Genomic DNA, 22,693 nt, shown 5'->3' on the forward strand with positions numbered 1-22,693 from the left:
CCAGAAACACACATATATACGTATATGCGCACACATATAAATACTCGAATAAAGTTTAAAATTGCTCTGCAAGGATTCTTTCAAACGTTATACTTTGAACCAGTCTGTCAATTTCTTCACTGTTCACACTAAAAGTATAATAACTGATTAACTGCTCTAGGGTGTTGGCTAGGTCATTTCAGAAAAAAATGAGGGAGGGTAGTAGTGTTACAAAGTGGAAAGCATCTTGATTATTATTTCACAACATCGTCTTATTACCAAAAAAAAAAAAAAAAAAAAAAAAAGAGAAAGAGAAAAAAGAAGTATACAAATTGAACTTATATCCTTTAGGGTATATTGCTTGTGATACACCTCCAAGCAAGGTGATACAATAACAAATCAAAGGACTTTACTTACCATGTCATCCAACACCCTTTACTCTGTAGGCAAGAACAAAAAAAAGCACAAAGAATACAAATACTTATTCTGATGTTACATACATCCTTCTGTCAAAAGGTATTCTAGAATATAGTTCTCCACTTTTTGGCCTATCTCATTGTCAACATTGTTACCAGTTTGAAGGATTCCTACGTGCTCCTGGACAAACCCTGGCCTGATTTTCCCACTATGGCTTCCGCTCTAGTTTTTTCTCTTTTTCACTTAAAGAAATAAAACTCGGGATGATGCCGTACACATGGTAAAGTGTTTTCCTTTATAATTTCAAGGAATTAAACACTGAGGTATTCGTACCTTCTTTTATATGGAATATTAATAGTAATAAACACAGGCATACCTTGGAGATATTGTGAGTTCACTTCCAGATCACCTCAAAAAAGTAAATATTGCGATAAAGCAAGTCACACAATGTTTCTTCATTTCCCAGGACATATGAAAATTATGTTTATACAATGTTGTAGCCTGTTCTGTGTTTAACAGCACACAGTATAAAAAACAATGCGTGTATCTTAATTTAAAAATACTTTATTATTTAAAAAAATGCTAATGATCACCTGAGCCTTCAGTGAGTCATAGGGGAAAGTCTTAGCTAGTGGAAGATGTTCCCTCAATGCTGATGGCTGCTTATAGATTAGGATGGTGTTGCTAAAGGTCATGGTGGCTGTAGCGATTTCTTAAAAGAAAACAACTACAAAGTTTGCCTCATCAATTGACTTTTCCTTTCTTGAAAGGTTTCTCTGTAGCATGCAATGATGTTTGGTAGCATTTCGCCCACAGTAAAACGTCTTTCAAAATTGGAGTCAATCTTCTGAAACCCTTCCACTGCTTTCTTAACTAAGTTATGTAATTTTAACTTGCAACATTCATCATTCTAAAGGAGTATATAAAAACTGTCAAAATGGGTCAGAAACAAGGTTTGCAATGCTCATAATTATCTTCAACATTGGCAATATTCAACCTTTTGAGTCAGTCTCAACAGAGTCAGTCTATCAGAACAGTGTTGTTCTTGATTAAAAAAAAAGCAAATTATTTTTCTATTTACAATTTTTAGAAAAGGTTTAATGTAAAAATATTTTTCTTCTTTATATATTTCCCTGCCATGGTAATGTTAAAACATATCAAGATCCTCCTCGGACTTTAAGGGGGAAAAGCATAACATTCCATTTTAGTTGAAGCATTCCTTCACATAGCCAACATATTTTTTCTAGGCACTCTAAGAACTCTTCAGAATACTACAGGAAAAATGTTCCTCTTGCCTACTGATCTGTTAGTTATATTTTCCCTCAAACTTTTCTAAATTAAACATTGTTATAACTGTTTTCTAATTTAATTTTCCATGGTTCAGTCCTCAAGTTATTTTTCTTTTATTTGGAAACACTCCTTCAGTTTCAACTTGCTGAACAGGCAAGCAACTGCTTTTGGCTTCTATGGAAACTGGAATCCTGTGGCTGCGTATAGGCATTCTGGTTCCACCAACTTTTGTTGTGTTGTGATATCCAGTGATTTAGGTGGAAAAGTACAAGGTATTCTTCCATGATGGATATGATATGGTAATAACAGGCTGGGATCTAATTGGACCCAGGGAACTGAGAGACTGGAAGATACAAGAAGGCCACAATGGGTTTTATACAAATAGTATGCTGTCCTAGTAACTTTTCCATCACAGACCTTATAGATCAGGAGTGAATAATCTTCTGCTGCATGATATAACTAGTAGGAACTCTCCTGCAAGCTACTTAATTTCTTTAGAATGTGTTGGAGGATGTTAAATAAATTGGAAATCTTGAGTGCTGAAACTTTTCTTTTAATTCTTCTGAGGTAATATATTCCAGTAGAAAAAGCTTTGAAGTAAAAGCATTGATATGCCCAACATAAAATGAGCTGTTGGAATGCAATAAACTTTCAGTTCATAAGTGACAAAGTTCACTTTCAATCAGAGCTTCAAGTTCATAACAAGCTTGATACTCTACTTTTGATAGTACATAAACTGGAAATTGTCTTCTGATTTTCTTCTGTTTTTTTTTTTTTTTTTTTTTAGAACATGGTCTTGTCTCTATCCTCTGGACACTGCGGCACATGAGAAACAACAGGTCTTGCAGGCTAAATAAATTATAAACAAAACTTCCTTCTTGAGGAACTAGGTATTCCTATGTATCTTCAACATAGTCCTGAAGTTCATAGGACAATCGTCCTTTGGGCTTCTGAAATGCAGAAGGCCATCCAGATTTTGGTCAACTAGAGCTATCTGAAGGAACAGACAATTGCTGAGAAACAGAAGACTGTTTCGAATTTTCTAAATTCATTAAGGACAATTCGGGTACTTTTCTGGAAATTGGCTCTAAGAGATTATCCTGCATTTTTAAAATTTCTCCAACTGGATCATGTGTTTTATATACTCACTTGATAAGTTTTTTACAAAACACATGACTCTGCAGGCCTACAAGCAGTATGTCTGGTTTCCTACAGAAGCCTGTCCTGAGGAAGAATTTGGACTGACTGAAGTTAGAACCCACAACATCTGTCTTTCCATCACTATTATTTTTACACTCCATATCAATGATTAAACACTCCTCATCTGTATCACAGTTGAAGAGAACTGTATCTTCAGTTTTAGCTGCTTCTGATCTAACAGTCTTTTCCTTTGGGTTGTCCAGGTTTTCCAGAATATTGGGTCTTTCACCATCAGCATGTACCATGTCTACAGTTGTATCATTTTTATTAGAAGTTTCAATTTCCTAAGAATTTTCTAACTGTAAGGCATCAGATGTTTTCAAGTCACTATCTTGCTTCAAAGACTTGTCAGAATTTGATACCTTATCACCACATGATTCAAATCCCTGATTATCTTTACTTTTGCACTCTTCAAGGTCACCATCCATACCAGTGACCAGTTGTTTCTCCTTTTGCAATTGTTCCATCAGAATCTGAGATAAACTTCAAGAATTAGCAGTAATGTCTGGTGCACTTGTTGCCACAAGTGTAGTTACTGCTTTGGGGGCTGCAGGAGCATCTGTCATGTTAGGTACTGTGGAAGCTCTTGCTGGAATTGGTGACTTTGATGCTTTGGTGGTGGTTACTCCAAAAGTTTCAAGTTCTGTGACATCATCATCAAAATCCAGATGCAAGTTTTCAAGAGTCTCAATTTTTCAGCACTCATTGACTTCATGGGACATGTCCATTTCAGATATAAACTCTTCAGCTTTGTCCATAAAGACTGCAGGTACTGGAACAGATGTGTTTTGGGGTATCATAAATTTTCATGGAACTTCATGAAAGATTTGATTTCTCTCTCTCATAGTTACTTTATTTTGGGGAAGTGGTGAATTAATATATATTACTTTAACTGGTTTTGAACCTGCAACTGGTATTACTTGAATCAATACTGGATGTTCCCACTGTTCCTTGTACATTGGTCCGTGATTATTTAATAAGGTAAATAATGATTGACTAGTTAGAGCTAGCTGAGGGTGATATCTTGAAACGAGCTTCTCTGCATTTGGATCTTTTCTAATATCATAATGCATAGTTTCAGCTGTTCATTCTGGCAATTCAATGGTAGATATATCATCTTTTGAGAGCTGCAACTTTATAGGCATTGAGGGAAATACTGTTTTCACATATTTTACCCTGCCCAATGCAGAAAGAGTTTTTTCTAACTTTAATTCCATCTCTACTTTGAATGGGAGGAATACCATTAAGCTGGTGACCTAGTGGAGAGTATAGAATTCTAGGTACTTTTTCACTTGTTCAATGCAAGCTCTTAAAATTTTCTCTGGGAAGAGACAAACATCACTGGAAAGCATGTTATAATCCTGTGCACATTTCCTTGCAGAATTCTGCAAAAACTTTAGGAACCCAGTCACTTCTTTATTCACATTTTTTTTTTTTTCATATCCAAGGAGTGCAAGAAGTCATTTGTATTCATTCCAACAGCTTTGAAATTTGCAGGAATCTTTGCATATTTAATCAACAAGTCCACATAACTCCTCTGCTCGCTCTGTTCGATAAAACAGTTCTTTTACACTTGGAGCCACTGAATGGTCTTTATAATTTTCTCAAGAGAAAAATGTCTTAAGGCCATTTTTGAGGAAAATATCCCAATTCAGTCCTGATTCACTTATGACCATCTTGGAGCTCATCTTCCTAGATTTCTGCTTCACTCTAGCTCACAGTTCACAGCTGCCTGGCTGCAAGGGCTTCAATGGAGGCAGGATCCCTCCAGAATTTACTCAACTCATGGTTCGCAGTGGCTCTTGCCCAGGCTGCGGCCACATACCACACACGCTCCTCCCCGCTCCTCACATTGTCGCGTGCACCTGGGAAAGCCATATTTAAAGGACGTGGCCCAAATTATGTAATTTTTGTTGTCGTTTTGATAATGTTCATAGCATTTTCCCTAGGAATAAATTTCATCTCCAAAGAAACCACTTATTTAGGTTATTCATAAGAAGCAACTCCTCATCTTTCAAGTTTTACCACAAGGATGTAGTAGTTCAGTCACATCTTCAGATTCCACTTCTAATTCTAGTTCCCTTGACATTTTTACCAGATCTGTAGTTACTTCCTCGGTTCAAGTCTTGAACTTCTCAAAGTCAACCATGAGGTTTGGAATCCTCTTTTTCTAAGCTCCTGTTAATGTTGATATTTGTCCTTCTTAAATGAATCACAAATGTTTTTAAGCATCTAGGAGAATGAATCCTTTCCAGGAGATTTCCAATTTACTTTGCAGATTTAAATGATTTTTCAGGTCTATCAGAGGAATCACTGTGACTACTATTTATGGCAGCTGTAGCCTTACAAAATATATTTATTAAATAATAAGACCTGAAAGTCAAATTATTTCTTGACTCATGGGCTGCAGAATAGATGTGTTAGGAGGCACAAAAACATTAGTCTACTTGTACATCTCCACTAGAGCTCTTGGTGACCAGGTGCATAGTAAATGAAAAGGAATCGTTTGAAAAAATTCTATTCTAAGCACTATGTCTCAACAGTGGGCTTAAATATTCAGTAAACCATGCTGTAAACAGATGTGTTGTCATCCAGGCTTTGTTTCATTTATAGAACACATGCAGAGTAGATTTAGCATTGTTCTTAAGGGCCTAGGATTGTCAGAATAGTAAATGAACATTGGCTTCACATTAAAGTCATCAGCTGCATTGGCCTCTAATAAGAGTCAGACTTCCCTTTGAAGCTTTGAAGCCAGGCAGTTATTTCTCTTCCCTAGTTATGAAGGCCCTAGATGACATTCTTCTAAAACAAGGTGGTTTCTTCTCCATTGAAAACTCTGTTGTTTAGCATAGCCACTTTCATCAGTTATGTTAGGTATTCAGGACAAGTTGCTATAGTTTCTCCATCAGCACTTTTTGCTTCTCTTGCAATTTTATGCTATGGACAAAGCTTTTTCCCTTAAATCTCATGAACCAACCTCTGCTAGCTTCAGCCTTTTCTCCTGCAACTTTTCATCTCTCTCAGTCTTCATAGAATTGAAGAGATTTAAGGACTTGCTCTGGATTAGGCTTTGGCTTAAGGGAATGTTGTGGCTGCTTTGATCTTCTATCTGGTCCACTAAAAATTTACATCAGCAATAAGGCTGTTTTGCTTTCTTATCATTCATGTGTTTATCGGAGTAGCACTTTTAATTTCCTTCAAGAAATTTTTCTTTGCATTCATAATTTGGCTTACCGGCATTGAAAGCCTTGCTTTTACCCTATCTCCACTTATGACATGACTTCCTCACTAACCTTCATCTTTTTTAGCTTTTGATTTAAAGTAAATGATGTACAATTCTTCCTTTCACCTGAACTGTTAGGCATCTTTGTAATGTTATCAATTAGCCTAATTTCAATATAGTTTTGTGTCAGGAAATAACAAGGGCCAAGGAGTAGGAGAGAGTTGAGAGAAGAACTGGTTGGCAGAGTAATCAGAACACGCACAACATTTATTATGTTTGTCATCTTAACATGGATGTCGTTCATGGGGAACCCAAAACATTTACAATAGTACAAAAAGATCACTGATCACAAATCAGTATAACACATATAATAATATTGAAAACATTAAAAAAATTTGCAAGAATTACTAAAATGTGACACGGAGACATGAAGAGAGTACATGCTGTTGAAAAGTGGTGCTCATAGACTTTCTCGACACGAGGATGCCACAGACCTTCAATTTGTAACAAATGCAATATTTTCAAAGCATAATAAATTGAAGTGTAATAAAATGAGGTATGCATGTACTAGGAAGAACCATTCAAGAATAGAGAATGACCCTCTCTAAAAGTAGAGGTTGATTTAATGTAGCAAATACAGTATGCTTCATCATAATGGTTGTTGAATTGACTACTAAAAGATTTTATAGATATATAAAAATTGTAATATGATGTAAGAGTCTTTGAAAGAGTCACATAATTTCAAGTTGCTAATAAAAACATTACATTAATTCTATGAAAGTAATCATTAACATCTGAAATGTAAAGTAAAATATTTAATTTTAAGATCCTGGATACAACAGATTTATAGAAGTTTTCGCTATTATAATGGAGACTAAGAATAGAATTTTAGTCCCTCTCTGAATTAGAGGATTTAATATTATCTGTTCTCAGAAGAATATGATATAATGAAATGGGCATATTGAAAATATTCAAATAAAAGGAAGCAATCCACAATGTTAAACTCAAAAAGAATTCCTAGTTCTTTTTGAAAATTATGACAACATTTCTATAATTTGCTACCTGAGGAAGTGTTTGAAAATTTGAAAGGTCTTTTTGTTTTTGGTGGTGGTGTTGCTAGTGGGGTACACTTTATGTAACATCTAAGAATGATATTAGCATTTTTTATTATTCCAGTAGATTTTTTTTTTTTTTTAATTTAGAAAGTCTAAATTTAGGCTTTCTTTGTGACTGATTTTGTAGCATACTAATTCTATTCATGATGGCCATCAGGAAAACTCCTAAATGTCAGCATTGCTTAACGTTTTTCTTGATTTAGCCTCTCCTTTGGATACATACGATTCGTATTGATATTTAAGAGCTTCATATAAAAATGTATTGAGTGAGTTTCTTTGGCTATCTGTGGGAATCTGCTAAAAAAAACATTGATCTTTCCTCGCAGTGAACGGCTCCATTTGATTCACTGTTTTTTAATATCTAGGGAGCATTGTAGCACACAAAGTGCAGAAGTAGACATGAAAGGTTAGTGATTTGCTTTTATAAGACATGCCCTGCTTAATCTGTTATACTAATGCCTTTCATAGCATCACCCCGTAAGATAAGAAACTTAAAACCATGTTTTAATAATGCGGCCTCATTGAGAATTCTAAGAAAAAGCTTCAGTTGGAGTCATAGAGTGAACACTGAGTAATGGCCAGGGTCAATAAAATCTGAAGTAATTATTTCAGAATATACTTTGGATCAACAAATTTTTGTAGCTCATGTGCCTTGCTTCCCACTATAGCTGAAGGATGCAGAAGGGATTTTTGTATTCAAGTCAGGTCAATATCAACTTATATACATTCACAGATACAAAAGTAATTATCATGGATTGCATTGACAGTATCATTTGTCACCAGTGACTGCTATCATAGTCATTTACATTTGGCATCACAGTTAAATAGTTTTATACCAGTCTTTTTTGTGGCCTAAAAACAATGAGTCATTTAGGAAATAATAAGTATCCTATTTTGTTTATTATTTCCAATGGCACATGGCAAGCTATGATTTAGAATGGTGTAGGATTTTATTATTACAATTACCTTATAATATTACACCTTGGATAATAAGGGTGATTCAGACAATCAAATGTTTGACATTACTGTGTCTTAGAACTTTAAGAGAACTTGTATATTTTAAGAGAGCCTTAGGATTAAAGCCAGGTTTCCTATGGGAGCAAATATAGTTTGCTGTAGGCATAAAGGGTGTGTGCGTGTGTAAAATGGAAAGAGAAAAGAATTCAGAAACACACAAAAGAAAGATAACAAAAAGAGACAGATGACTGAGGAGAGACAGATCTGAGGTTGAGTTATTGGAAATGCATTGCTCTCTGTAGGGCATTTGAGTCCACCAAGCACAGTGCTTCTTTAAGGAAATGCCTCTGCTGCACTATCTGGAGCCCTGTGCGTTGTAGCTGCTTTTTTTAAGGAAATCAGATGGATGTGTTTTCATCTATTCATATTTACCCAGGCCTCTTCATGACCGAAGGCATTTACTGATTTCCAAAATAATTAGTTGGGGTCACAGGTGCACTGAATACACTTTACCAAGGTAATGGTTACAGAATGTTGAGATAGGGCTTGGCACATAGCAAGGGCTGGATAAATGTACATAGTTAGTATTATTCACTTTGTGATGCCCTATTGCATTTAAGAAAAAGCATCATTTTATAATAATAACAACAAAACCACCCTAACTTCACATCCAGTCAGCCAGTATTTATTTATCTTGGTATTATAGTGAATATATATATGTGTGTATACATATATATGATATAGATATGTGATTAACACAATGACCTATAAGGCAGGTACTGTTACAAATAATTGTAGGTACTAAATAACTATATTACTGATATGAAAAGTGAGGCACAGAGAGATTAGGTATCTTTGTCTATCGCCAAAACTATCATGAGCTTGTTTATTTAAATATAAAAAATATAGCTATTTGACTCCTTCTATGTTCTCTAATCCATATTTAATTAGCTTTCATGTACTGTAACTTTATTTGAAGTTTGTAGAGATGATCATATCAATCTTTACGTGGAAGTTCTTTTATTTCTACCATAAATTCTGGTCTTACTCTCCCAGCAAATTATTTCCATTCATTCATGTTTCTGCAGTTGCTGACAGAGTAGAGAAAAACAAAGTGTTTCTCCTAGTACACTTTCACAACATGCTTCTGATACCAGGTTTGCAGAGGTTTACTCCCACACCTTAAGCTAACAATCAGTTCTGCAACAGATATGAGCTGGGTTTCCTCCAGTTCAATTCAGTTCAATTCTGACACTATCTACCCGGGCATAGGTTCAGATCCTACAGGTTAAGGGCTCAGCCCCAAAGACCACCACTTACTTCTGATGTCAATCACAAGCCCCAGGTTGCTTTACCTGTGCATCTGACAGGCTGGCTGTAAATCCAGGTTCTCGCAGTTCCTTCCTTAGGTTCGATTAATTTGCAAGAGCAGCTCACAGAACTCAGGGAAATGCTTGTTTATTTTTACAAGTTTATTATAAAGAATTTTACAGAAGATATAGATGAAGAGATGCGTACAGAAAGGTATGGAGGAAGGAGTTTGGAGATTCCATAATTCTCCTTGTGTGCCATGCTTTAGGAACGTACACACGTTCAGCTATCTTGAAATTCCCCAAACCCAATTCTTTTGAGTTTTCAATGGAAGCTACATTTCATAGGCATAATTTATTAAATCACTGGCCATTGGTGATCAACATATCCTTCAGCATCGCCATGTCCCCTCCCTGATAGTTGGGGTGTAGGGCTGAAAGTTCCAACCCTGTAATCCCACCTTGGTTTTTCTGGTGGTCAGCTCCCATTCCAAATCTATCTAGGGATTGCCAGCCATTCATCATCTCATCAGCATACAAATGACACTTATCACTTTGAAGATTCTGGAGATTTCAGAAGTTGTAAACAAGAAGATGAGGATCAAATATATATTTCACAATATCATACTAACTAGTTGTCCTAATCTCTGTTGCGGTAAGCTATCTCTCTCACCATTAATAGATTTACCTTTGTAAAATCACACAAAAAAGTTTTATGCATGAGCACGTTCTTCAAATTATTAGTGTTACTCAAGTGACTCAAGTTACCAAAGTCCCTGTTTGAGTGGACCTTTATTATAATGGTTCCCACTCCATATACGATGAGAAACTCACTTGCCCCAACCATGCTGTTGATGATACTGAGGAGGTGTATATTTCTCTTGAGCACATATATTGTTCCAATAGCCTGTTTCCTTTGCATTCTCAGTTTCCACTGTGCATCTTGTCTCAAAAAGTTTATTTTTTCTTTGCCATTTTCCTGAATTTTGGATTCTACCCGTATTTTCTCTTTATCTTAAAGTACCACTTCTCTAAAATATATTACTTAATGTACTACTTGAAAAACATTTTAGTTCATATTTGGATGCAAAGAAGAGAAATACATATTACAGTTAGTACTGGCAATAAGTTAATTTGTAACAGTAGACATCACTGTGCAAAAAATTAGCAGGCGTGTCCTACCATGTGGGCGGCACCACAGGGCCCTTAGCCTCTTGCTATAATTTTGAAATTCTCCTTCATATTATTTCTCCTCTTCAGATTATCTCCCTTTTATGAAAGAATACTGAAAATATCAAATTCTTTCTACTCTTTTAAACCAAGCATTTGTTTGTATTTATTTGATCTAGAATGGGAATGAGCAATCTGCATTTTAGCTAAGGTGACAACAAAGCATAATTGTTTGAGCTTGGTCTCCCAGCTTAATTATCAAAGCCCCCTGTTTCTCTCTCAAAAGGGTATTGGATTGGAAGATGCATTATATGGTCATCCTACACAAGTATTCCTGGTGATTCTAGCACAGTTGACTCATGAAATAAACTGCTATGTTTGTCCTAATTGAGTAAGGAGAACACTAAACCATCACCTTTTCTCCTTGGGTGAGGCCGTGTGTGGCTATCTTATGAAATAGAAAAATGGTATAAAATAAAATATAAATGTGGAACTAAATGTTCACAATATGTTCTCTCTCTCTCTCACTAATATTTTGCCTCTTTACTTGCATTTCACTCTTTCATTCCTCTGTAAGCCCTGATGTCTGCAAAGAGCTTTACATATTGGAAAGCCATTACTAGCACCAAAGGCCATTCAGTTGAGAGAGTATTGATAAGATCTAAACCCTAGCCAGGTGAAACTGCCATGTTCACTGTCTCTGAGGGTGTGGAACACAGATGTTCAGAGATAATTTTCATGACCATAAACGGGCACTTAAATTTCAAATGATCTCTAAATATGTGTTAACAACATAACATATGTGTTAACAAGGAACGACTTTATGTTGCCCCTTTCTTGTCCAATTTGTTAACTGGTTGAATAAATTGAAAATTTAAAAACTAAAAGTAATTTGAAAGTTTCTAAGATTAATCTTCCTTCAAGGGATTCAAAGAAAGAAAATATACACATATGGGAAGTATAGGACACATTTTAATCAAATAGCTTGCTATGGATTTTCATATTAATTGAATTACAAAGTTAATATATTTCCAGGAAACCTAAATTGACCTATGAAAATGGTGATAAACCTTGAAGAATAATGCTGATGTTCGTAGGACTGCCTTAGTGATGTGTGCAAAGAAGAAAAAAAGGAACCATCAGTTTTAAGTAGTATTATCATCAGCCTCTGCAGCATCTATACATCTATTTTTTTAAAAATAAAAGTGTTTTTGTGATTTGTCTCAACAATAAATTGTAATAAAATTCTCTTATAAGCTTAGGTAAAATGTTCACTGTGAAGAATGTATACTTAAATAATAGTTAAGGAAGTGCTGATTGGAAAAATGCTTCATACACTCCTAAATGCTAATTTTCCATACATGATTTCACAAGCATAGGGTTGCTCTTTATATAGATGTAATATAGTTCTGGAGCATGTAGTTGCATACATAGTAAATACCCAGAGGATAAGGTCACAATTTACTGTCTTGCTTTTCTTTTAGAGTTCATTTCAATGCTTAGGATGACACTGATTTGCTGCCTTGTGCCTGGCCTGTATCTATCTTCAGCTGCTGATCTATGGGTTAATAACACCCAGGGGAAATCTGGCCTATGTTGAATTTGTTTAGTTTTTATATTCTCGCATCTATTGAAAATCATTATTGGCATTTTCAATTTGTTTATTAGGCAAAACCTTTCATGTCAACCAGCAAGTTTAGGTAGAATATCTTATGTAAATCATCTCTACAGCCATACCTTATATAGCATGACCATGGCAAAACACATTCTTTTGTAGACAACAAAGCACAGGCATTTGTCGTATTAATAGTTTCTATAATGGTTGTAGCATAAATCCTATTGTTTGTATTTAAATAAGAAATACATATATTTTCAGAAGTCATGGTAGGACTGATTTCGTAGGATTCATGAGACATAGAAATATTATGGAGAGAGAATAGATGTTTGAACCAAAACATGCAATTCAAATTCTGAAGTCTTGAAACTATATCTTATTTTTATTATTACACTTTAAGTTCTGGGATACATGTGCAGAATGTGTAGGTTTGTTACATAGGTATACACATGCCATGGTGGTTCGCTGCACCCATCAACCTGTCATCTACATTAGGTATTTCTCCTAATGCTATCCCTCCCATAGTCCACCTGACAGGCCCCAGTGTGTGATGTTACCCTCCCTGTGTCCATGTGTTCTTACTGCTCAACTCCCACTTATGAGTGAGAACATGCAGTGTTTGGTTTTCTGTTCCTGTGTTAGTTTTCTGAGAATGACGGTTTCCAGCTTCATCCATGTCCCTGCAAAGGACATGAACTCATCCTTTTTTATAGCTACATAGCATTCTGTGGTGTATATGAGCCACATTTTCTTTATCCTGTCTATCATTGACGGGCATTTGGGTTGGTTCCAAGTCTTTGCTATTGTGAACAGGACACAGGAGTTAAGAAGAAATTACATAGGCAGATAGTAAGCATATGGAAGTCCTCAGTATGGCTTTTCTGAAAAGCAGACCCAAATCATTACCTACCAAAGAGCAACCTGCAAAGTTGATCTACAAACATAGACAAGCAAGCGGGGAGCCTGAATGGGTAAATGCTGGCAGGAACTAAGAAATAGATATGTTCAAGATGGCAGCTCCATCTTCCCCTCTCTGCCAGCCAGGTGTACAGTAAGAAGCAGACAAGATGGCACTCATCAACTGGAAAGCCCATTTGCAGAGTAAGATTGGGGGGGATGACCCGCCTTCCCTGCGCATTATGTAAAGGACATACCTGATCAAGCCAGTCGATAAGCCCTATGTAAATCAGACACTGCCTCCTCAAACTGGATTATAAAATCCAGCACATTTGCCTCCTTTCTGCTGGGAGACTGCTTTCTCTATAGAGAAAGCTGTTTCTCTTTCTATGCTCTTCTGCCTATTAAACCTCCACTCCTAGACTCCTTGCATGTGTCCATGTCCTAACTTTTCTTTGCATGTGACAGTGAACCCCAGAGTATATACCACAAACAGTGTAATATGGTTTGTTGTGTCTCCGCCCCAATCTCATTTTGAATTATAATCCCCATAATCACCACGTGGCAAGGACGGGACCAGGGGGAGGCAATTGGATTATAGGGGTGGTTTCCACCATGCAGTTCTCATGACAGTGAGTGATTCTCATGAGATCTGATGGTTTCATAAGCATCTGGCATTTCCCCTGCTTGCACTCACTGCTGCCCTGTGAAGAAGATGCCTGCTTCTCCTTTGTCTTCGCCATGACTGTAATTATCCTGAGAACTCCTCAGCCATGTGGAACTGTTATTCAATTAAACCTCTTTCCTTTATAAATTGCCCAGTCTCAGGTATTGCTTCATAGCAGTGTGAGAATGGACTAATACAGACTATTGCATTGCTTTTCTTCTTTTCTCAAGGTACAACACATAATTTCACATTTTCACTCTCAAGTAACCATTGTTCCTGTTTCATTAAAGAAAGTGACATCATTCAAAGAGAACTTTCTCAGATTCACAGGAACCCACCTATCTACCTACCACAATCAATATCCATGCTTCTTCCTTCTAATCCATTTCTAAAGATGAAACTTATCTGATTCTATCTAAGGAAACACTCTTTTGTTGTGCACTTGATTCTCTTACCTATCTTTTTTTTCTACTATTTCAAATTTATTTCTCCCCTGTATCTTTACATTAGTATACAAAGTTATTATTGAATATCCAATGCAACTACAAATCTTGTTTGCTTTACTTTTAAAATATATTCAGAATACAACTAATTCTTACTGTCTCTACTGCTACCACTATATCTAAGTCACAATCAATTCTTGCCTTGAAATATTCTCTTGCCTCTTTGGATGTTTTGCATGTTTGCTTGATTTTTTGCTTATTTATGACAGAGCAAATGTCACGTTCCTTTTAGAATTGAACTATATTTGGGTCACTCTTTGGCACAAAATCTTCCCTATCTGAAAACAATCCAAACTTCTCATGATGGTCTTGAAGATCATGCTCTCTGATTCACCTCATCTCACTCTGTTTCACTGTCCCTGATTCTTGTCCACACCGGCCTTCAAGCTGCTATTTATTTCAACATGCCTGACACATGCTATGCCTCAAAACATTTGCAAAGTTTCTTCCTTCTGTATGATATCCTTTTAAATATGCTTATGACTTACTTTCTCATCTGTTTCATGTCTTTTCTCAATTATCACCTTCTCGATAAGGCTTGCCCTGACTACTCTATTAAAAGTTTAACTCCCCCCATCAGTAGCAATCTTCCTTTTCCTTCTCTATATTCTATAATACTTATAACCTAAACATATAATTTACTTATTTATCTTGTTTTTGTTTAGTTTCCACTAAACTGGAGAGAAGGTTCATACAAGCTAAATTTTTTGTTGATTTTGTTCATATATGGTTAGAATCTATATTAGCTCTGTACTATTAGATTATTAGTAGTAACAATAAGTATTTATTGAAGAGTCAAATGAATAAAATCTGCCACCCATGTCAGACTCTTCTATGACACTTTGAAGACAAGGTATTGTCAACTCTTTTGGGTTCTCTTTTTAAAATAACTTTATATTCAGTATCTTACCTTAAAATCCATAGTTGACTTCTTGGATTCTTGTGGTTGTCTCGTAATACATTTCTTGTTCTCTAGTAATATCTCCTTTCAATCTGTTATTTTCTTATCCACAGAGTGATATTTTAAAAAGATAATTTCATTACATTTTCGCTTTGCTTATAATCACTTATTATTGCTTTGTGATTATTGCCCACTGAATGCAATATAAGTCCCTTAGTTCAGCAGATCAGGTTTTTGTATTTCTGTCCCTCTACCGCCACAGCTTCATCTCTTCCCAGGCTTGAGTCTTCACACTGACAGCTGGCAGTAATTGCTGTAAGCTGCAATTGTCTTCTGAACACTGAGATGTACCATCTGTGATGATACAGACTGTTTGCCTTATAAATTATTGCATAACTAGTATCTGGAGTATAAGTGATCAATAAATATTTGTTGGAAAGTTAAAAATGAATATACTACTTCTCTGCATGTATCATATTTTCTTGCCTCCATGGTTTAGTATATTCTATTGCCTTTGCCTGAGATTCCGTCCTTCTATTTTCTTTATCTGGATAGTGTCTTTTAAATTTCAGATCACTTGTCAGTCTCTCTCCATTACCTATTTAATGAGTCTAGGATGAAGTAAATAGTATTAAATTATATCATGTGTAAACAATAGTCATGAACAGTGCCAGTTCTATCGTTGAATCCAACTCTCTCTGGACATAGAGGGCCAGAGATATTCTGTGACTTGCCCAAGTCATTAAGTCAGTCAGCAGCATAGGAGAAAATTGGTCCCAGATTATCTGAACCCAATGCCATTAATGGCAAGGAGGATGCTTTTCTCTACAACTTGCACAACAAGAAGGCAGCCACAAATGAAGGTCAAATAAGGATTGTTCCCAATGGGAGCAAGGTAATGCTACATAGCCTCTTCTAGCCTCAACATAGCCATCCAATTTTCCCCCACAGATGGAAGTAAGGATTTTGTGTGTTTCTATTTTTAAAAGTGTTGGTCTATTTCTTTCCATGACAATCAGTTGGGATCTAAGTTCAACGAGCTGGATATGGGACAATCTGTTTGACCTCACTAGCAAATGTGGCCAATCTACCTCATTTATTTCAATTTAGGAATATGCAGGAGACAAAAAGATGATATTAAAACTTAAGTTTTTGTGATTCAAGAGAACTCAGACTCTTAGAATGAAAGAATCAGGTCAGAATCCTATAGGGGAATGCTTAATAATCCAACAGATGTGGACAACATGTATTTGAAATTGAGGACTTAGAAAACCCTCACTCAACCTAAAGATAATCCAAGGAATCAGCCTAAAGAGCAAGTATGAGAGGCAGTCATTCATATAGGAAATCTAGTGTAGTCATGAATAAAAATCAAAGATAGGGAGTGCTTTGGATGTAGTCCAGAAATAAATGTGTAGCTTTAAGAAAAAATTGACACTTTCAACTCATCACCTCATTAAATATTTATGTAACAGTATGTAAAAGGAATTATGTTAGTACTGAAAAAAATGACTAGTAGAACTTATTCCCTTAGTTAATTTATAGTTTAGTTAGACATGTTAAACAATTGGCCTTTTAACAAATCATACTGGATAATACAATATGAACATTAAATGATAGAAAGAAGGACACTGTGAGCTAAAGGAACTGTTCTAAAAGAATTCTGGGTGCAGAAATTCAGGGCTTATAGAGTGAATACCAGGTGGTTCATTACAACAATCAAACACCATGGAAAAGGTCATAAACAGATGAGATAAGTTTTGAAGTCATGTGGGTAAATCCATGTTAGTTGTTATGTTTCATCATATTAACTGAATTCTTCCCACAAATTCAGTGAAGGAGGAGGTCCAGATATTCTCTGTCTCAACATGGCATTGGTGCACGGGAAAACTTCCTTGGTTTTTTGTATCTATTGATATTAGCGAAGGTGTTGTGAATGAATAGTGGCACCCTCCAAAATATATATCCAATATATATCCACATCTTAATCCCCAGAACCTCAGAAATATAACTTATATGGCAAAAGAGTATATTACTTTGTAGGCAAAAACATGTGATTAAGTTAAGACTTTGAGAAGCATAGTTTAACTTGGATTATCGATGGGGATATAAAAGTAGTTACTAGTGTCCTTTTAAGAAATAGGCAGTAGAAGATAAGAGGAGTACATAGAGGAGGATACAGACATGCAATGGAAAAGGTGATATAAAAGAGAGCAGAGGCCGGGTGGGGTGGCTCACGCCTGTAATCCCAGCACTCTGGGAGGCTGAGGCGGGTGGATCATAAGGTCAGGAGTTCAAGACTAGCCTGGCCAACTCAGCGAAACCCCGACTCTACAAAAATTACAAAAATTGGCTGGGTGTGGTGGTGGTCGCCTGTAATCCCAGCTCCAGGGGAGGCTGAGGCAGTAGAATCACTTGAACCCGGGAGGCAGGTGTTACAGTGAGCCGAGATTGTGCCATTGCACTCCATCCTGGGCGACAGTGCAAGACTCCGTCAAAAAAAAAAAAAAAAAAAAAAAAAGAGAGAGAGAGAGAGAGAGCAAAAAGAGATAAAGTCAAAGTCAAGGGATGCTGACAGTCACAAAAAACAGAGACAAGGAAAAAGCAAACTCCCTTAGAGTCTCCACAGCGAATTTAGCTTCCATGCTTGTACTCTGATTTCAGACTACTGACTTCTAGGACTGTAAGAGAATAAATTTCTGTTGTTTTCAGCCACTGAATTTGTGCCAACTTCTTACAGCAGCCTTAAAAAACTAATATATAAGGAAAATGGTAATTTTTCTCTCTTAAATATGTCATTTTGCTAAATGTTGTATGAATATTTCTTGGCAAAGCATTAATATTCATCAGGATCTCCACTGGGCAAGAATATTACATAAAATTTGAAAGAGAAATGAAAAGAACTACTATGATTGCAAAGGATAATAGTCGATGATTTTATAATTTAGACATCATCTATCATTTGAGATTATTGAAAATGTCTACCTACTTCTTGGTCATTGATTTTTTCTTACAAATTTATGTTTCTGTGTAGCCACTTTATAGAATTAGGGTGAAACCCTACCCAAAATGAGGTTTGGATGTCAAGAATGATGGCACCACACACACACCAAAAGCGTATTAAAGAGTTTATTGCTTACCTAATAGGGCTTTGTAGGGAGAACCTGGCAGGCCTTCCAAGCAGGTCGAAAGGTGGCTTGAGAGAGCTAAATAAGGTTACTAGCTTCAAGGTTTTTATGATGATTAAGGGGTGGGTCCATGGTAAGGATTCCCATGTGTGACAGGAGCTTGGGTTCTTTGAACTTCTTGCCATCACCAAAGCAGGAAGGGGCATTCTTGTCAGATTTCCCACATGTTAGACAGGCAGAAGGGGAGAGGGAGGGCCAAGGCTCAAAATTTGCCAGCAGGAAATCATCAAAAATAGAGTCAGACTATTACATAAAATAGTCTGTCTCCATAAAATTATTAAATATAGTAAAGGTTGATTGAGAAATTTTCTCTATCCTTTATCTATTGTAGCTGCCTCTCCCCTCCCACCCCAGTTCTTCCTCCTTCGTACATTTCTTCTATTTTCCTATGGCTATGAACTAAGTCATCCGCAACAACCACCGGCATTCTAATTGAGTAATTGAGGCTGAAGGAGATCTTGACTTTGCTTATAAATGACTAGCACTGCCTCATCAGAATCAGGGGATCTTTGGTTTCCTCATGTTTACACATTAATGTTTACACTTATACTCATGCACTTAACAAAAACACAAGTAATCTGGTAATCTGTAATTATCTGGCAGACTAAAGCTTTCTGTCCTATCATGAAAGTAAGTATTGCAAGGAGGCATAAATATGTACCTGACCAAGTGAGAGGTCTCTAGGGTGCAGGATTCCAATTTTATATAATGATGCTCAGTCACTATCTGATGCCACTCTATGCTTTATCAGCCTCAGAAGATACCTTAGCCACTTTGCTATCTTCTCTAATAGCCATCCTATCAGACAGATGATTGTATCACTAGCAAAGTAGGAATGAAGGAAATGATTCTGTAGTCCTCAAAGATTCTGAAATTGCCTGATATAGAATAAACTAGGCAGTAAGTTTATATTGCTCACTGTAATGATGCTAAAAGTGAGAGCTTCTAGTACAACTTTGTCAGGAGAAACGAGTTAAATAGATTGTTTATGGAGTAGTTTCTGTGATTACATGATGTGCATATCAAAGTGGGTTTATGCATTGCATTTTATATCACCATTCTTGTTTCGGTAAAAATATTTTATTAACCTAAAAGCAAAAAAACTGACATTTTAATGTCCAACATCAGCGTTAAATGACATTTATAATAATAACCAGTAAATCTATAAAACTCTTCAGTACACTAACATAATTAAATTAAAGGTAACAGCAACAATGTAATACTGAAAGCCTCCATGTTTCATCCAGTTAGAGGCAAGAATACTTTCTAATTTTAGGAATGGAACCGAAGATAGTAAATATACGCATTTAAGTAAATATAGGTTATTTTCTTTTAAAACCTTTGCTTTTATATTTAAAAAAGTATTTTTAAATATTACTATTCAGAAAAAAAAGGAATGGCCATCGATAACACAATTTTTTTTTATTCATATAGGTGCTTTTTTTTTATACTTTAAGTTCTAGGGTACATGTGCACAATGTGCAAGTTTGTTACATATGTCTACATGTGCCATGTTGGTGTGCTGCACCCATTAACTCGTCATTTACATTAGGTGTATCATAATTTTTTAAGTTTTGTATTTTTTCTTTCAGTAGTTGTTAATCTGCCTATGTATAACCTAAATATATTAAATAGAAAAACTTCCATTGTGTTTTTCTTTTAATCTTATTTATATACATGTATATTTACATATATACACATACATATATATCTGCATATATGTACATGTAAATACCTGTATAGTTATTTTATTTTATAGAATTCATATTCTAATTTTCCTGATTCTTAAAGTTTATTTTATGGAAACTTTTTCCTCCACAGAAGGAAAATTAGAAGAGATTAATAACAAATATCCACAGTGAATATTCAGAAAGCTATATAATTACATGTAACTGAGGGAAAGAAATTTGATAAATAAGACTGAAGATATTGGCCAATGAATGCACAGGCATTAAAAGTTATACATAAATATTATCATTCCAAGCAGGTGCAGGTATTCAGAAGATCACATTCAGATGTAATTCGGCATAGTCTGTGGTATACACACCGTAGCCCCACTCTCTTACTTCTTACTGATAATGTCTTAAGTGATAATGTAAATTAAGTACTGGAATGTTTGATTATATTTTGTTTCAGCACAGATATATTATGTAATATGGAAAAACATTTATGTCAAACATTCTATACTTGCACAGCTTTTGAGTTTTAGAGCTAGAAACAAATTAGCAATCCATGTTTGTTAAGAGGCTAATGGACAAAAAGATGTAGTCACTTGATCAATGTCACAAATTTATTAGGTGGCACAGCTAGGACTTGAAATCTTGTGTTTTGATTTCACTGTTTCAGAGACTGAGAACTATTTATTTAGACGTGTTTAAATTCTGTGATGTTATATTGCATTCATCAAGAAAATAAATCAAGGCCAAAATATTGTTTACAAAGAAGTAAACATTTTCAGAAGATGACTGAGATACATTAGATGATAGAATCTCTCATTGGTGGTTAATATGCAATATGGATGATTACATACAGAACTTAGTTCAGTGTGCTCAATATTATTCAAATTATTTAATTTGATTTTTTCAACATATGTGCTGCATGTCCACTTTCTTCCTGATCTTGTGTAAATCAAGCAGAAATGTGGATTAGAAACTGGATAATAAATAAAGAAAGAAGGAAGTTTCAAAAGGGGTGAAGGGAAGTAAGGCAAAATGAAAGGCAGTGAGCGAGGGAGGGAGGGAGGAAGGAAGGAAGGAAGGAAGAAGGAAGGAAGGAAAGAAGAAAGGAAGGAATAGAGGGAGGGAGAGAGGCAGAGAAAGAAGAAAGGAAGGAAAGAAAGAAGGAAAGAAGAAAGGGAAGAAAGGAGGAAAAGAGAAAGAGAGGAAGGAAGAGAGAAGTTGTCTATCTGTAAATATTTAACAATCATTTCTACAGGTGTGAAAACCTGATTTCTAGTGTTTTCTATTTTAATTGGTGTAAATGCTCCCATCCATAGCTGATTTCCAGTTACAAAAATTACATTACTGAGCAATTTGGAAAAGATGTTCACAACTGGTTCTTGTAAGAGCTGTGTGAAGTCTTCAGTATAGGGCTAAAAAAAGTCAAGAATAAAGGAAGTAGGGGAAAGAGGAAGGAGAGAAGAAAAGTGAGGGAAGAAAAGAAGAAAAAAGTTTTATTGGCATTAATTCGTTTGTTAATGATTCTCCTTTCTTAGCCAAAGTTTCAATTCCTTCTTACTAGGACTATTATACTTAGTCATCTCTCAAGTGGCCTTTGGTAGTCTCCTCTTTCCCTATGTCTGCTAGATGAATTTTCTTAAGGGAAAACTCAAATCTAGCTTTTATTAACCTTGTGGTCACAGAGTCCTTCAAAAATATGTGGAAATCCTGAGCCCCGTCTCCAGAAAAACATTCACATGCATGCAGGTGCACATACAAATTTAAACAAAAATTAGGACAGTTCGCAAAAACTCATAACTCACAGATTTAGAGACTTCTATTTTACTCCTTTGATAAAAATTTGTAATGACTTGAGCATCTACTAGTGTTTATGACAATTTCGTGTATAAGCCACGTTTTCAACTACTCAAGTCAAAATCGCTTATTTCAGCATTCAACATCCTCTACCTTTAAGCCTAACTTTTTTTCTGCCAGTCTTATCTGCAACTGCCTAAGCTTCTATAATAATTTAAAAGTAAGATTCAAAAAGAATGTTCCTCTGTCTCATTGCAGCCTTACTGTCTTTCACCTGAAAGTTTCTCAGTGTTTAGAGTGCCTGACACAGAGCAGTTACCCTGTATATATTTGCTGTATAACAAGATAAATAAATATATTGATAAATAATAAAGCTGTATCAGGGACTTCTTTACACTGTGTATTGAATTTTCAAATCTATTTCAAATTCATTTTGGGTTAGAACATGAATGTAAACTCTGCAATCTTTCAGCCACATTACCGGAACAATTTACTTTACTTCTTTTGACTTCTGTTCTCTCATTTATAAACTGAAGATAATTTTCCAGTGGATTATTTTAATAATTAAAACAATTAAATGAATTGTTTTAATGATATTGTTTTAATGATATGTTTAATCATAATCAAATGAAATTTTGAATATCATTAGAAAAAATGTGCTTAGTTTTCAGTATTTTGTAGAGTGACTCTAAGAAGTATCGATGTGAAGTTTTGCATTCATTGTTTTAATAATTAAAACAATGAAAAGACACCTTTCAAATTGTAAATGTAGAACTTACAGTTGATCA

General features: G+C 35.5%; 1 pseudogene; it reads right to left on the reverse strand.

Annotated features, from left to right (window-relative positions):
• Positions 1–3,532: 3,532 nt before the first annotated feature.
• LOC126949374 (little elongation complex subunit 2-like) lies at positions 3,533–4,574 on the reverse strand (annotated as a pseudogene).
• Positions 4,575–22,693: the final 18,119 nt, after the last annotated feature.

Source organism: Macaca thibetana, chromosome 2, assembly GCF_024542745.1.
Source record: "Macaca thibetana thibetana isolate TM-01 chromosome 2, ASM2454274v1, whole genome shotgun sequence".
Taxonomy (NCBI): Eukaryota; Metazoa; Chordata; class Mammalia; order Primates; family Cercopithecidae; genus Macaca; species Macaca thibetana.